The sequence below is a fragment of the Rhea pennata genome, chromosome 5, assembly GCF_028389875.1.
Source record: "Rhea pennata isolate bPtePen1 chromosome 5, bPtePen1.pri, whole genome shotgun sequence".
Taxonomy (NCBI): Eukaryota; Metazoa; Chordata; class Aves; order Rheiformes; family Rheidae; genus Rhea; species Rhea pennata.
The window spans coordinates 37,353,328-37,370,210 of NC_084667.1; the positions used below are offsets into that span (position 1 = coordinate 37,353,328).

At 42.2% G+C, this 16,883-nt stretch overlaps 1 protein-coding gene across 3 annotated transcripts in view; it reads right to left on the reverse strand.

The window, feature by feature from the left end:
* Positions 1–16,883, reverse strand: part of SERGEF (secretion regulating guanine nucleotide exchange factor) — a 147,580-nt gene that overhangs the window by 19,706 nt on the left and 110,991 nt on the right. Inside the window, exon 11 of one of the 3 annotated variants that reach the window (XR_009958504.1) lies at positions 597–699. The exons of the other annotated variants lie outside the window; for them this stretch is intronic. The gene's annotated coding sequence lies outside the window, so the exon portion shown is untranslated. The remainder of the gene's footprint in view (positions 1–596; positions 700–16,883) is intronic. 3 annotated transcript variants of the gene reach the window in all.

The following is a 16,883-nucleotide window of genomic DNA, read 5'->3' on the forward strand; positions in this document are numbered from 1 at the left end:
TAGGACAGCATTTTACCCCTCTAGTTTTTAAGGGCCTGGCTGTTCCCCACGCATCTGCGCTGGCTATCAAACTATTTTCAAATATCCTTCCATCCAGGCATCTCTCTCCTCAGTGTCAGTCATAGTTATGAATCATAAAATAGATGAAAAAATAGCAACAGAGTTAGTTCCAGCTTTCACCAGAAGATTTGAGAGACAAACAGCTCATTTCTTATGGAAAACAGCCAATGACACAGGGACATTTGAAGCACAGTGCCTCCTCACAAAGACTTCCTTTGAGTCATGATACTTCAGCTATTTCCTATGGCTTCTACTGCCTAGAAGCCAGACAGTGGCTTCACTGTTCTTTTCTCAGTGTCTGTATTTTACATTCAAGCTTTTGTTCAGAACTTTTATGGTTCCCAGTCAGGAACAGCCTCAGGACACAGAATAATTTAGGCTGGACCTCTGGAGATCACCTGGTTCAATCCTCTGCCCAAGTGCTTACTCCTACCCCTTTGCCTTCACATTACTGAGCTGCCACCCACCAGGATACACTTTGCACCAGGCACTGGACACAAACTCTGGGATAAAACTGGCAATCTGAAGCAGCTTACTGTTTGCTGAATAAATTTTCCATTATTCCAAGTTTAGGATCTTGCTTTCCTTCCTCTAGCACTTTTCAGCAACAAGAAATCCTCTTTCTTGCCCAGTGTGACTCTGCAAAAAAAATAAATAAAATCCTATGTACTAGCCAGTTCCCGAACTATCATTTCCCAACAGCATTGGGTTTTCAGGGTTTTTTTAAGCTCATAATTTCTGCAGATAGAGTAAAACGTACTGTATGAACCAGGCAGATTAGCCTTCTCATTGGACACTGCAGGGTTGCTATGATTCAGACATTATACTTTAATATTTAAATTCCCACAAGCTAGAGATATACTGATATAAGAACAAGCGTCAGAAGGTTAATGTATTCTCAGATCTGTCTCAGAAGAAGGTAGACGATCCACTTTGAAATTAGCTTCTGTTTCTGTCTATTGGAATTTGACAGATCTCAGCCACTTGAGTAAGATAAAATTGCCAAAGAGAAATCCAACCACACAGTGCAGCTTTCAAATGATCCTGAAGAGACACTGTACTGTCATTTCCTTTGCCCTTAGTTGAAAGTGTAAGAAACAGCAAATTCTTTCATTTATATACATTCGGTACCCTCAGCCAAGTATTGTGATTACTTGCATCATTTTTACCTCCAAAGTTTTGGTTTTATGCCACTATACATTTACTGCTAGAATTTTGCAATAGTGCCATACCATCTAGTTCCACCAAGGAAGTTACTCTGCTGTGTTATCTTGCCTTCCCTAATGTTGGGACAGAATTTGGCAGACCTGGCAAACTGGGAGATTTGGCAAGTGAGCAGGAAATGAACAAAACAGAGAGCCTAAAGGGTCAAATTAGACAGAAGGAAATGCAATAATAAGAATCTGGTACACGCAGTGAAAGAAAGCCTAGACTATAGCTCAGGGCAGCACAACCAGGAGACCTCAAGGTGCTTAGGTTTTCAGTTTTGGGTTTTTTTCACCCCTCCCTTCTTTCCTTCATAAGGGAAAAATCCTTCATGCTGACACTGTCCCTAAGAATTGCATTAGCTATAGTCTGAACAGTGCTACAACTGGGAAAAACGAGATCTACAGTGTCAGCCACTTACACGTGTTTTCACATAGTCGCCATCTGCTTGGTATTCCCTGAAGTCGGCAGCTCATACTGCGAAAAGCACTGTCACATTAAACATCCTGCTGACACAGAGACCAAGGGCTGAGACACCAAGCCTGCTAAGCGCCAAGTCAGCAGGTTACAGTCTCAACATTATCAGCAAGAAAAGAAAAAAAAAAGTCATCCTTAAATTGCCCTTCCCCTGCTTCTCCCAACTGATGACGAAACTGCTGCTACTCAAGGTTGGCCCTATTCAATGGGCAGAAAGATGCCATCCTACTTGCAGACATGGCAACGTTCTTCCTCAAGCAGTGCTCATTTATACTGACAGTTTCAAAAGGTAGCACCAAATCCATTCCAAGGGCTTTCAGGCATGCTCGCAGAGCAGGCCGACATCCTAGCCACCAAATACACCCCCCACCCCACAAAAAGAAGAAGAAAAACAAAAAACAAACAAACAAAAAAAAAAACCACAGCTGCAGAGAAATCAGCTGCTGTCCCCAGCAGCTACTCGTCAGCCCATGCTGTCCCTGAGGCTCTTCTCAAACACAATGAATTAGTGTTCAAGGTATTGCAATGAATCATTTCCCTGTTATGCAATAGTTCAGTAAATTTATATCCATTTTTACAAATGGATATATGGCCACATAGATGCGAGCAAAGGACCTGGGGCTGCACACAACAAATGCTGTAACAAAAACTTCTGTCATCTCAAATAAGAAAAGGAACAAGTTCAAAAGACATGCACCCTACTTGCTCCTCCATGTGCAAAGGTATGTAAGTATGCATAAATATTTATAGCTTTAAATGAAATTGTGGATTTATCAAATCATAATTCCTTGGTGTAGCATCTTACTCAACTTACAAGAAACTAGCAAATCTTCACATCTGCATATTTGTGACATTTTAGGCTTTTAGTTGGAAATCTCATCATGCCAATTTGTTTTCCAGGAACAAGAGGGCCTAACGACCTTCAGACTCACGATTGGGCTCATCTTGCCAGCAGAGACAATGTAGCGTTTCCATTAGCAGACAAGCACATTTCTGTTTTTACAGAAATACAGCAATATACACCAATTTTTACGCTACATATAAACACACACCTCTTTTCTAACACTAGTTCTGGAGCATATAAATCCACTCAGAAATGTAGAACAAAAGTTTTCCTAGGCATACAATTCCTCTTCTAGCAGCTCCTATTTGCCAGCTGAATGGAGAGGCTTTCCTCTTTCCCCCTCCCTTTCCATCCTCGCACAAAGCCCTGTGTGGCACCCTCTGCTCTTTGAGGGTTTACTAAGGATGAAGGTTTCAGTAATGAGAACTTTGATTCCCCCCCGCCCTTACAAAAAGTAGCCCAGCAACTTGCACAAGTGTCGGCATGGTGACATAAGCAGATAATCCTGAAAAAGCCTCAAAGATTTTTCTGCCAAGTTTTACATTTTGCTCATTGAGCTCTCAGTTCCTAAACAGACCACTTTAGCAGACAGCTCTTGCAGTCTGAATTTACTGTGACCTACAGGTTGCATCAGAACAGCACTAATGTAATTTTTCTGGTGGTAGTGTCAAAAGGACTCCTGCCAGGAGTACTAGACACTGTCTTGCCCTGCTTTCCTAAGGCCCATTGGTAGAGCATAACCGAGTAACAGCAGAGAGTTGACTGTGAGGAAATCAGCATCCATTTTTTAACTGAAGTAGCTAGGAAAACTCTGTGATTCAGACTGACACACAGGCTGGTTTGATAGGGTGCCAGGACAGAGTTGAACTGTGTCTCTCCAGAGAACTTCTGGGTGCCACGAGACACCCTTCAGCATCTTGCGCACTGGGTCTACCCTCCAGGCATTGCTGATGTTCTCCTACTTTGCCTTTCTAAGCTAAATCCTAGCCTTGATCTCAAAACTGCTTTTGTGGCAACAAGAGGTCACACGGAAACATAACCTGAGATGGAAAAATCCAAAACAGGTTAAGGCAACCCAAGTAGATGCAGACAAATATAGGCACTGAAGGATCAGGGCAGCCACAGCACCTCCCCAATTAGATCTCGTTGGCTGGAGACAGACACGCACAGAACTGACAATGAGCAAAGAGAAGCTTAACAACATAATATCAGCTAAGAGAAACAGCAAGAGATTGAGCAGGCTTTCTTCACACTGCAGGAAATCAGAGATAATTCAGAAACAGAGACAGATTCAATTTAATATTGAAAATCAAAGGGAAATTAAGAGAAAAATCAGAGTCAATCCTGTATGCACATGTCATCCTCACTGATGAATAAGTAGACCACAAGAGCTTTACACTTAAGAGGTCTCCAGAAATGAACAGCAACCAGAAGCTCAGCAGATGGCCTTGAAAAAACAGCCTGTTCACTTTGGAGACCCAGTGGGAGCTGAGCCCTTTCAAAGTAACTGGAACAGCCCCTAACCATCAAGCAACAACCAGTATAAGAAAGAGGTGACTTTGCTTTCACAGCATTTGCTTTATTCGTTCCAAGTTTTCCCTGCTCATTTGTGTGTCATCAATTACAAAAACATTCCCTTTTCCTAACGAGGAAAAATCGCAGATAGCAGCAGCAGAGAAAGAGAAGAGTACAAACATAAGTATTCGGTAATTCAGCCCTAGAAACAAATCTGACACTGCTGTAGAACTATGACACTGTAGCACTGAAGCAACCTGCTGCTCTCCTTGACACTCACAGACAGTGTGGTACCTTGGTCCAAACATTTGTATTCCCAGCCATGACTTTGTGCTGGCTTTCCTCTTCGCTCCCCAAGCAGACATCATCTCATCTTTGGAGAGATGACCTGTGAGCAACCTGCACTGCAGGCTGCATCGGTGGGGACTGAACCTGAAATGAAAAGCGACATGTAACAGCTCTATGAGTAATAGACATGTACAGCCCTTGGCATGTGCTGAACCTTCCCTGCTGCAGTGAGGACTCACCAGGACACACACAATGTTGCTGCCATCTCTGAAAACACCTTTTGTCTCTGCTGCATATATAGTATCAAAATCCTAGGCTCTTCTATTCTAACCAACTAAGAAAAAGAAGAAAAAAAGAATGTATTGGTAGCAAAATACTGCCTCCTGCAAATCTAGTATCTCTCACTGACCAGAAATACAGAAAAGAAAGCATCCGGGAGAGAGAAGATAAGGCTTTGCTAACAGTCTCATTTCCATTTGGAAATGAAGCAAGTCCTCACTGAGAGAGAGAGAGAGAGAGAGAGAGAGAGAGAGAGAGAGAGAGAGAGAGAGAGAGAGAGAGAGAGAGAGAGAGAGAGAGAGAGAGGAGATAAAGAAGAGATCAGAGATGGTAGGAAAGCATTCGTAAAGGGCAAGAGTGAAAGGGGGGAGGGAGAGAAATCAAAGAGTCACAAATACAGGCGAGATCAAACGGCAGCACAGCGGCAGCATAGCAGTAACAGCAGTATTTCTTTGGGAAAAGAAGCTGCAGGATGGAAGGCAGCAGAGCACCATGCAGCGAGGAATGCTGCTCTGCACCCACTGCATAGACAGAGTTGTGCTTTCTCCATAGCAACAAGATACTTAAAAGCCAATCTGGAGACTGAAGACCAGTTTAAAAACAAAACACAACACATGTATTGATTTATTATCTCTATTTTAAGCCTCAGCTGTGAAGTACACAGGGTAGCATTTGTTTAGCTTGAGCAAGTATCTTCACAGAAAGCTCCCTTCTCCCCTGTTACATTGTACCATCTCCGAATCAACCGTTTGTGCAAACCAAACGCGGCACTTGCACATGCTCTGTAGTTTTATATAATGCCAAGTGTCCAGGGCACAAAAACATCTCGTGGCAGCCTAAAGGGCTGACAGCTTCTGTGGCTGCTTATGCCAAAGGCCCCCAATTGCCACCTTTGGCGCTGGACACCAGGGAAGTATCAGTATGCACCAGCTCCTCTCCAGCACTAGGGGCAGGGAGGGACTCGCAGCCTTTTCCTGCCCTTCTTTCCTCTCCCTCTTCACCATGAATCAAGACCGAAAGAGCCAACAGAAGAGACTAACTTGCAGCTCAGTAGTTCCTGACTCAGGTCACTGTTGACAAGGGCTCAGGATCTTGCTCGTACCTCCTGTCCTTGAAGCCTGCTTACACCTGTGTGGGCAACAGTGCTGCTGGAGTAGCTGCCCACCTTCAATAAAAAGCCGCTACGCTGGTGACCACGGCAGAGCTCTGGAAATGCTACAGAGCCCGTCTCCTCCTCAAAGACGCTGCCAGAGCCGGCCCAGCACATTCCACTGCACCCAGGTTACCCAAACGGTCATCGAGAGTGAGGGGAAATACGCTGTACTGAAAAAGCTGCAGAACAGCACGGCTTTCTGTCTTGGCCTGGTGTAGCTTAGCTGCTGTGATTAGCTTCGGGGGCGGGGGGGAGTGCACTAGAGAGCGCACTGTCACACATCAAGTCACAGATCCTCAACCACAAGAATCACAGCTATGTTTTAGTAATTATTCCCATCAACTAAAACAGCATCTTTGCATCTTCCAACCACCACCTTAATAAACCAGTGACGCTTCCTTTACCCCTCCTGGTCTACTCCCACAGTAGTGGAAAAGTGCTGGAGCAGAAAAGCTCTCACAGAATAATTCCTACCCATTGCAGGGACTGCTCAGCAAAACCTGGAGATCCGCTGATAGGAATTTCGGCTCCCTGTTGGGCAAAGCGTGAGCACACGCAGGGCAGCACTAAAACTATCCCGGAGAAACACAGCCCGGCTGCGCATCATGCAGAAAGCGCTGGCCAGGACTCACCGAAGAGCTTTACAAATAGCTGGACAGACCGGGGTAGCGCAGCGACCGCGCAGGCAAGTCAAACAAGGCAGTCGCCACGCGCTCAGTGTCTCGTGGGGCGCAACACTGCGGTCCCTTGCTGACAAACAGCGCAGAGACACTCGCGGCGCCTAGGCAGGGACAGTTTCGTTCAGCGGGAGAAGACTAAATAAATAAATACATAAAATGCTGAAGGCTCTGAAATGGGAGCTAAACCACTTCACTAGCCCTAAGCACTAAAGATTTAGTGGGAGTTAGGTACGAGAGTGCAGAAAGAGCAAACTCAGAACTGTTGATTATGTGCAAACATGCCAAAAATAAGGTACGCTGTGCCAATTTTGTTTGTTCTAAGGTTTCCCTGCCACTGCAAAACATCATATGGTTTGAATCCTCAGATAATTTTGGTGGGGGGGGGAAGCCTGCTTTAAGGTTACCGAAGACATATTTCCAGCGTCTGCCATAAAAAACATCTTCTGAAGGTTTCATATTAATATCATAGTTCTAACTTAGATTCCCCCTCATCTTAGTGAGTCATAAGTTTTTTAAAAATTGCACTGTACTCAGCAACTTTGCCATGGCTCAGCACTATTACAGACTTCATCTGTACATCTGCTAAATTGAGAACTCCAGAAAAATCTGATCCTCACACACTGAAAATCCATCTGTCTAACCATTTCCCTCACTAGTGCATTTAAATGAGTACTTTGGATTTAAAATACAGAAATTTTCAGTCAAGTCTTATTTACTAGCAGAAGAAGCTTTAGGGATCCTGGCCTTCCATTTCCTTATGCAATGTTTTATTTAAGTACAAAATATTAAACTACTGACTAAATTTACTTTTGAAAAACACAATTTTATCTGACTAGAATTGATTTCTAATAGAACTTTATACAAAGGATGAGAATAATATTCGTCTGCATAGATTAGGTGGAAAGAAAGAAAAGTATGAATCAGCTCATGGTCCGTCTCCTATACAGGTAGTTAAAAATGTAGAAATACCTCTTCTAATAAGTGTTTTGAAAGGTTGCCAGGAACAAGCCAGTGCAATCCATTCGAAGTTGTTCTGTTTTCCTCTACCTGGGTTATTTTACTGAACTCAAATGGTGGTATCCACGGGCTTGCCAGGGATTTGGGAAACAACACAGCTAACTTGCATGGCACATCTTTTTGGTCACTGGAATGAAAACCAATGATGTTTGCAATTCTTCAGCTTAGAGCTGAGGAAAGCGCCGTCTCCCCCACAGCCAAATTTTACCCAAGCTATAGAAAATTCTCCTGGGTCAGGGATGCAGATGCTCACCACCACCTCCATTCCCATGTTAATGGCAATCCTTGGGTGCTGTGAGGCAAAACCTTGCATCCCAAGCAACCCCAGAGAGCTGCTCAGTGCACCCCCAAGTCCTGGGTAGATCAAGGAGCGTACTCTTAATAAAAGGGGGCCACCCACTCCTCAGGATGCCTGTCCCTGCCAGTATCTCCTCTGCCTTGCAAGGCTTCAGCCTCAGGCCCCCATCCTTCACCCACGAGCCAGGTTGGCAGCAGAGCTGGAGCAGACGCAGGGATGAGCAGCCTGCCCTCTGCATGCTCGTGGCACTCAAACACATGCACCCAGCACGCTGCACAAAGTCACAAGGCACAGCCTGTAAATCACAAGGGCTCAGTTGTTCCATCTTAGGAAGTTTAATTATCCCAATGATCCTCTCTTAATTAAACAGCAGTTCATCTACATTCATATTTAAGTCTGAAATGTGAACATATTTTAAAATCTCTTGATGATAGCAAATGTACTGAAGAGACAGAGGAAGGAAAGGAAAACTACCAGAGAAAGTAGGGCTAGGTGAGCTTGATAAATATAACAATTTCTAAATACAGGCTGTTACATCTCAGGTGATTTCCTATTTAGGATCATCTAGGTGAATCAGATTTCTACAGGGGAAGTGTGGGAAGGGAGTGAGACTCAAAACTTCTTCCCTTGAAAGCAGGTAAGTGAATCATAAAAAGTAAAAGTGACTGCAAGAGAAAAAAAAATATAACTTGCCAAGCCCGAAGTTAGCAGAGTCTTCGCAGAGTCCTGCTGTGCATACTTATTTACACTTTTCTGGCTTACAGAAAACAGTGGTGGTCATGTAAAAAAAAAATCACAGCAATCTAGCAAGGTGCCACACATTCACATCAGCAGCCAGCTCAAGAGAAGTAATGCGGAATAATAATAATCTTTTCAAAGGAGGAAGGAGAATTTGGCTATCCCTTTAGAGAGGTGTTCTTATTTCTTCAAGGGGAAGAGGAACTTAACATGGACAGTCTCCAGAAAATGAAAACCAGGAATCTCAGTTCCAGCTGAAACTGAATAAAGAGTACTCCAGTAAATGTGAATACCATCATCTCAGCATAAGAGCACTGAGACACTCACTAGATACCCTAGTTCTTCCACTTTACCCAATCCCACCATCTGGGGAACAAATCAGATGTTCTGGGAACTCTGGAAAAGAAAAACACCAGGAAAAGACAGTTTGTTATTCGACATCGAATTTGTTATTCCATCTTTCATCCTTGAAACTCCTGGTACATAACATAAGGTCCCACGGTGGCAGTAGGCAGGACAGCTTGTTCATTAGATGGCACCTGGCGCACAGGCTCTGTCTGCCCTGTCCCTTTATACTCTTCATCACCCTAGACAGCAGTTCACCAACCTGGAGTGGGAGCACACCTGCAGCTTCCTGGCAATGAAAGTCAGGGTTGCACTTTAGTGTTCGATAGGTACACAACACCACTCTGGAGAGAGCGTGCAGTCAGGGCTGACTGGAGAGGTGATAAAATCTGGTCACCTACCCTTCTCCCTACACCAAAAGACTCTCCCACTGCTCTCCTGGGGGAGGGCCCAAAGCCTTTGTGGATACCCCAGAGCTATCCAGCATAGCCCAGAGCAGTAAGCAATACTCCTCCACTGCCATTCCCATTTGTTTCCTGCTTTAGTCCTTGAAAACCGAGAGATCTTTTGGTTTTTATATTGGAAGCTTTTGGCTGCAGCAATGACCAAACACTGTCATAATTTGAGAAAAAATACACACAGGCAGCCCTCTTCTTGGTTGGCTGCTGCAGTAGATAGGCACTCAGGTAGAAAGCAAACAGATTGAACTCTGACTCCCCATATAAGGCAGGTGGCTGTTTCTATCTGTGCATATCTAGGCAGACCCTCATAATTTCTCATGTCAACTGGTAATGTGTGCAGAGAGTTTTCCAAGGCACTGCAATCCAGCATTACAATCAAAGCATGAAATACATTTACAACTTTTGCAAGCAAGTAAATCTACTGCCCTTGCTAACTTTAGCAATTTCTACAGGACTTGAATCTCAAGAATTTAACAGTTACTGCTTTTGGCCTTTGTTCTGTGATGAGCTTGAGATATCAAGTTGCAATTTCAATCTGTGTCAGAAGCAGTTACCAAAAAAGAAATTTCTGAAAGAGAAATTTATTAAAATAAGAGATTTAATAAAAACAGCCACGCTGCTGCTTTCTTTCTTTTGCTAGTATGCAGAGATCCTTCCACAACAACAGGTCTGGCCTCTGCAATCTCTATATTCTGTCTTAGCCTTTTGTTAATCTTCCTTTCTGGCTTCCTTGTTTTCCTTTTTGACAAGTTTGATTTTGCCTTTGGGTTTTAGAAAGAAATATTTCCCTGCATACTCAGATTATTTTCAAGTGGGAAACTCACTCCTCATTCCTTGAGCCCAGACAATAAACATTCAGTGATATTCAACATCCTTCAGCAAAATAGTCACTGAATAACATCTTATCAACTCTTAGAACAAATAGCAGAGAAGGTAACACAGAATGATTTTTTTTTCCTTGGATAAACTCTTAGGAATCTAAGCTAGAAAAAGTGAGACGCCACACTGAAGTATCCCAACAAATGCACTTAATGTTTTACAAATCCTGTGACCAAACTGGGTAGTTAAAGGGTTTGCAAACAAAAATATCACTTTGGGAGTCACTTTGAGAGAACAAGAACAAACATCACTATCTTCAGCGTCTTTAAAAACAGACACACCATGATTAAACAACACAGGAAAGAGAATTAAAATACAAGAGAGGCTTAATGAGAAAAGTTCTTCTCCAGAAGGAAATATGACAGTACAGTGGTCTACGTGCATGCACCAACATGACTTGAGTAGATCCATGCATGCATGAAAGAGGACAGAAGTAAATGCCAATTTGAATTCAGAATTTAAATATAGCTAGAGTCAAGTCTGCATTTTCAAAATAATAGCTAGTCATTCCTGGTGTTCAATTTGAGACTCACAAAAGGATTACAGCTTTAGGACAGGTTCCCCCTGGCCTCTGAAATCAGGCACCCTCAACGCACCTTGGTAACCTGGTCATCCAAAAAACTAAGGGATTCCAAAAATTATTAGTCATTTCTGGTAATACTGACTTGATAAAAGAATGAAGCAAATCAAATGCAGCTTGTAAACCAGGAGCTACTTGTAATGTTAGTGTGAGTCATTATAATTATTTTGCTTTCTTGTTATTCTCATCCAGTCAGAGCCTTTATATTCAATTAAGATTGCTTATTTAGTCTTTGAGATACAGCAACATTCAGACGTATTAGATAAGGCCTGGAGATCTGTAAAAACCTAGGACATCTCTCTAGGAGCTTGCACAGGGTTCTTGGACCATAAACATTCTAGATGAACAAGATGGAGGCTGCCCAGGAAGGAGCAACACAGTACAAGGGAAGCAGTGAGTCCAGACAAAATGGTGACAGTCAGTAAAGTTTGGCTGTTAAGTTCCCAGGATGCTGTACAAAAGAGTAGTAAATACTCTAAGTTTCAGATTCAAGATGGGTAGAAAAATTAAGTGATACAGTCAAAAAATTTAGGTTCGCATATAAAGAAAATCAGTTGTGAGATTGAGTGCAATTATTGAGCAGACATTACTGTTAATGTCTTGCAAGTGTTAACTTGTGAAATTGTGTCATTATCATTCCATTCTCCATCTCAGATGTTGAACTTTTATCAGTTCAAAGACATGTTTGCTCATTTCAGCTGAACTGAAAGCAATTCTCTTCTCCCCATCCTTTCCCCTGAGTGGACTTGCAGAACAGAACAGAAAGCCATGCTGTGTTAAATCTTCGTCATCCATTTTTAATCACTTTTGGCAACAACTATTTCATTTGATCAAGCTGATTGCATTAGTGGAGGGATCGGCTCCTGTTCTTAAGTGAGCTATTTGACTGTTCTGACTCCTGAGTGGTATCAGTTACTGCTTTACCATCTGCAGATGCCGGAGCATTGTGCTCCCAGACGAACCTGTGTTAGTACTAGCTGGTTGCTGCTAACATGCTATCCGCAGCATCCTGAAGAGGTCTTTGAATCTTGACAGGAGTCTTCACAAAAATTGCAAAGGAACCTATCAGCTAGACATCTGAAAGCATGCTGCTGCCCCAATTTAAAAATCAGAAGTATGTAGGAGGACAGAATTTTTACTGTTATATCTTGGGGATGCCAGACAATAATGAATATCTGAAATACAAAATAAGCATAGAAAGAGCGGGCCCTCCGACTGGGGACATACTGTCTTTCAGTTTTACTTAACAGTTTGCAAGCAAATTTCCTACAGGCCTTAAATCTGTCTTTGTATAGATGCAGAGGGTCCCACAAATGGTCACAAAGACTATTAAATAGTATATTGGCTTTTTCCATGGTACACTTTACTCTCCATCCTACAAGTTTAAAAATTAAAATTAAGGTATTTTTGGTTAGTGGTCTCATCTCTTCCTTTTTCCTCCTCCTGGCACTTTGCACAAGTTCCTGAAATAAACCAAGCTCTGCCCAGGGCTTTAGGAACACGAGGTTAGAGCTGATTTCAGACCTGTCCTGGAGGCTGTTAGCATGCCAGACTCACCATGGAGTGGCCCAAGCTACCTTGACATAATCCAGTCCTCCTGCAGCAGAGGGCATACCAGTCATCTGCTCTAACCTGTCTCCAGAAGGGCCACGTCCTTGTGTCAGCAGTTCTCCTGGACAGAGATCCATCAATAACAGGACAAAGCCTGCAAGATCAGACAACAGGTGGCTTAACAGAGACTTCTTTATCTGACTAAATGGAATATTTGAACAAAGGAACAGAAAGGGAAGTAGGAAGAGAATTCTCTCTTCTTAAAACATCTCATTTTCAACTTTTTTTTTTTTTTTTAACAAATGAGTACTAACTTACTTTGGAGGAGGAAAAAGGAGAGAGAGAGACTATAGCAGAAACCTCAATTAAAAAAGTAACATGATAAATCTGGCTTACCTCCCACAGATGCCAAACTGTCATTAAGTTACCCCTCTATGCTTAGGAATTGAAGTTGAGCCCAGTCTCTCTCCTTTTTTCACACAGGATTAGGTGATAAGTTATCCAGAAACAATCCAAAGAAGCTCCAAAACTATTCCTTATATGGCTGATACATCTGAAGGCTCCATTCTGCCACTGACTTTGGCAGTTGTGAAGAGAATCTGTCCCATTTTTTTCCCTATCTCTTTCCTCACAGTACACCAACTTTGAGGGGGTACAATTCTCCTGACATCACTACTCACCCTGGAAACTGAGGCATTATGCCAAGGCCTACATCTTTACGATTCCTGTAGTTCCCTTAGTATGATGATATTAAGAAAAAAAAAAGCCTCATAAGCAGCCCAAAATTACAGATGGCTCCAAATGGAATAAATACTAAAAAAGCAACTGACATCAAAAGCTACTCAGCAGGAGGGAAATATATGTATTGACATACTGCAGTTCCAGAGAAGAGGAGGAAACACTGACTTCACTCAGGTTCTGCTCTCCTTGGGCCCATTGACTGCAGGCCTGGCTGAAGGATCCGATATCCTTAAAGATGTCCAAGGCCCCCAAAATGCCTGAGAGAGCGCGCACGCACAAGCAGCTAGAACGGAGATGCAATCTCTGAGTTCTTGAGTCCTTAAAAGGTGGCCCATACCCTTCAGGGGTCACGCAGCTATTAGGATAACAGTGGAAAACAACCGGCATTTGACAAGGCTGCAGAGAACGATGCATTTGTCCAACTTTCTCATCTTCTGTCTTTCCTGGACTGAAGACCATGTTCTCCCACTAGTATCCGTCTTCTCCCCAAAACAGCAATCAAATATTCCTCAACATACAAGCTGAGTCCTAGCTGTTCTAGATAACAGAAGCAGTGGGATAGGGGAACAGCAAAGATATCAGCCCCTTATCAATCCTAAAGCTCATTTGTAAGATGCATGAACCTTCTTTAGGCTACGTGCACTATGTGTCTGTGTTCGTAAGTCGTGCATGTGTGTGTGCACACATGTGTATATATTCATACATATGCCAAGTATGTTCTCCAAAGAGGCTTTTACACCTTTGACATTAACCCCCTCATCCAGAACTGACCAAGTTTATTGATCTTCAAGGACAATTGCTAATTGCAAACTAACTTTCATAATCTATTTGTTGGGAGAAAGATACTCGTTTGACTTGAACTCACTGTGATTAGCCCTAAACCAGTGAGATTAGCTCGCTGCCTTTCTCCAGATTCATTTGCCTCTTAACACTATGGGGTGCAGGTCACTTACCAGATTATGCACACTAACAGGATGGCCTTCGCACTGTATTTATCAGCTAGATTCCAATCACTTTCAGCCTTTATGTCTTTGCTACATTGTCACCTAAGTATATGGTTAGAAAAATAAAGCTTGTTTAATCTACCTGAAATACTCTTTATAAATACTACAAGGGATAAGTAAAGCCTTCAAAATGATGGCTTTAGAAACAAAATGATACACAAATCTTATCATTTCTGCTGTCAGATTCATTATTCTGCATCTGCCCAATAAACTCTCCGCAAAACAGCGCACACAGACATCAACAACCAAATTTCACCAGAGAGCTGCTCTTCGTTCAGCCTCCATGCAGCGACTGGCAGAGGACAGCAGGGACCGTTATTCCCATTTTGCACAGCAGAGGTAAGTGAAAGATTGACATTGCAAATACACATCACTAGGGTGGAAAGCAGGGAAAATAAAACCATGCAAGAGGTCTCAAAAGAGATGAGAAGTTGTGACTGGTTGCCATGGAGTGGGATGAGGACCTGCCTCCCATCCCAGCCAGGACCCAGGCTTCCTTCTCCCTTGCTCCTGCCCATCGCATCCGTATGTTTACAGGAGTGTAAAAGAGCAAACTGTCTTTCCTAACAAGACTATTTTTTTTTCTCTTCTTTTCTTTTTAATTGGGGGTGAGGGGTGGTATTAAGTAGGCAGAGACTGTTCTTACAGAAAACATGTTAGGTCATATTAAAAGTGTCAGAGCCCAAAGGCAAGAACAGATTTACCAAAATATCACAGTAGTCTCTACGGCCACAGAGCTGCCTTAGGGATTCGCCCTGTCCATCTGCTACACCATTACACAAACAGGGGTCATCATATGCCAAAACTGAGCAGGAGCAAGGGGATGAGATAGCCTTCATTCTGCAGTGGTTAACAGCTCTTCCCTGTACTTGCTTGCACATGCACCTGAAGATGTGAGCTAAGAAAAGAAGTGGAAGTGCAAGAAAAAACTTCTCTACACACACTCTTTTCTCCTCTCACTTACAGGAGTATAAGTTAGAATACAGAAAATATGCAATAGCTATTTCCACAACACTTGTGTTTAAAGAGCCAGAGATCGTGCAGGGACTGCTAACCACCTGACTAGAAGGGGCAGTTGGCCACAGCAGCCAGCCGTGGCCAGACAGACATGGAGCGCACCACAAGCAGCAGCTTATCGGGAGATGACAGGAATAATCACTGCTTCTACTCCAGGCTGCTTTAGGCAGTAAGACCTTTGAAGTGAAGCGTGTTCGCAGATTGTACTGTTTGCAAGCTGTCCAAGAAATTAGTCTTTCCTAGGGAAAAGGAAAAAAAAAAAAAAAAAAAAAGGAGTATTCAAACTACAGGCCAAAATGTCCAGGATCTCCATTAAATCCTTTGACTTCCTACAAATGCTGCGAGTCCTTACCTCCAAGTGATTTGCAGATCTTGGCCTCCCATCCTATAGACATAGTTACAATGGTGTTTGAATGCCAAGTGTTTTATACACAGCTGAAGTGTGCTTCAGCAAGTCTCTGCCTCATCGTCCAATGAACACGAGGATTTCTAGTTTCACATCACTACTTTGAAAAACATAATATAGAAAACAGCACATATTTCTATAACAAGAAACCCTTTTTCCAAATGATGAGCACAAGCAGATAAAACCTAGATTCTCACAAAGTGAATTTTTCTGCAGTTTGTAAAGCCATACTATGAAAAATATCAAGATGAAAAGGGAAGGCTGAGCCTCTCTAATGTTTTCTTGTATTTAATTTTGGACAATAAGAATATCCCTAGGAAAAGCTCATCCAGTAATGAAATCTGTAGCAAAAAAAAAAAACACCCAGAAGTAAAAGTAGTCATACACAATTAATGAATTCTTTCAGCCAACCAATAAATCAAAACAGCAAACCAGATTCTTAATCACAGAGAAACATTTCTCAGTGCTTCTTATATTGTATTTTCCTTAAGGTCTTCATTACCAATTATTTCTTTATATATTACCAGTTATTTCTTCAATACTTAACTATTTATAATATAGTTTTAAATTTATTTAAAATATAAGTGTCACTCAAGGTTATTGTTTAAGAACATAAGAATATTGTTCTTTGCAGGTATTTAATTCTGAAGGAAACTAGTCTCAGTATATTTTCCTTATGGGTCAAAGCTTATGAGTATGCAGCAATTCAGGAAAAGTCACTACTGCATGATTAACTTCAGCTTTCCAGAAAGAGTCCTAGCTCTTCCATTTGCATGGTCAGCCCACTATGTAAAAATACTTCAGTCATTCAGAAAGCTTATCACTGCCTGAAGATCATGCATCTTCCTTCTACCAGGACCCATGGAGCCTTTGGGTGAGAGATTCAAAGATAACATCTTAAAAAATTTGTCAAGGATATTTTGAAAAGTTTCACTTACTGTATTATATTTATATGTAACAATAAGATAAACTATACCTCTAGAAAAACTCAAAGTAACAGAATACTGAGAAAAGAAACAGCAGTTTGATTCAAGACTGAAAAACAAAACCAAACTTCCCAATCCTTTGACTTACTTTCCCCCTGTATTTCATCTTGTGTCCTCCAGCAGTTCCCCCATCTTTCTTTGGTTTTCATTTTAAAAAAAAAGGGGGGGGGATTTTGTAAATTTGTTGAACTTTACAATACCAGGGTTCAAAACAGAAGTTGCACATGCTCCTTGTAGGAACCAACACCAGTCTTAGGAAGAAGAGGCAGGAGCCAAAGCAGTTCTCAGGTACAATTGCATTTTGGGATGTTCTCTGCAAGCTCTGAATGACACTCCCACTCTCAGCTCTTGGAAACTA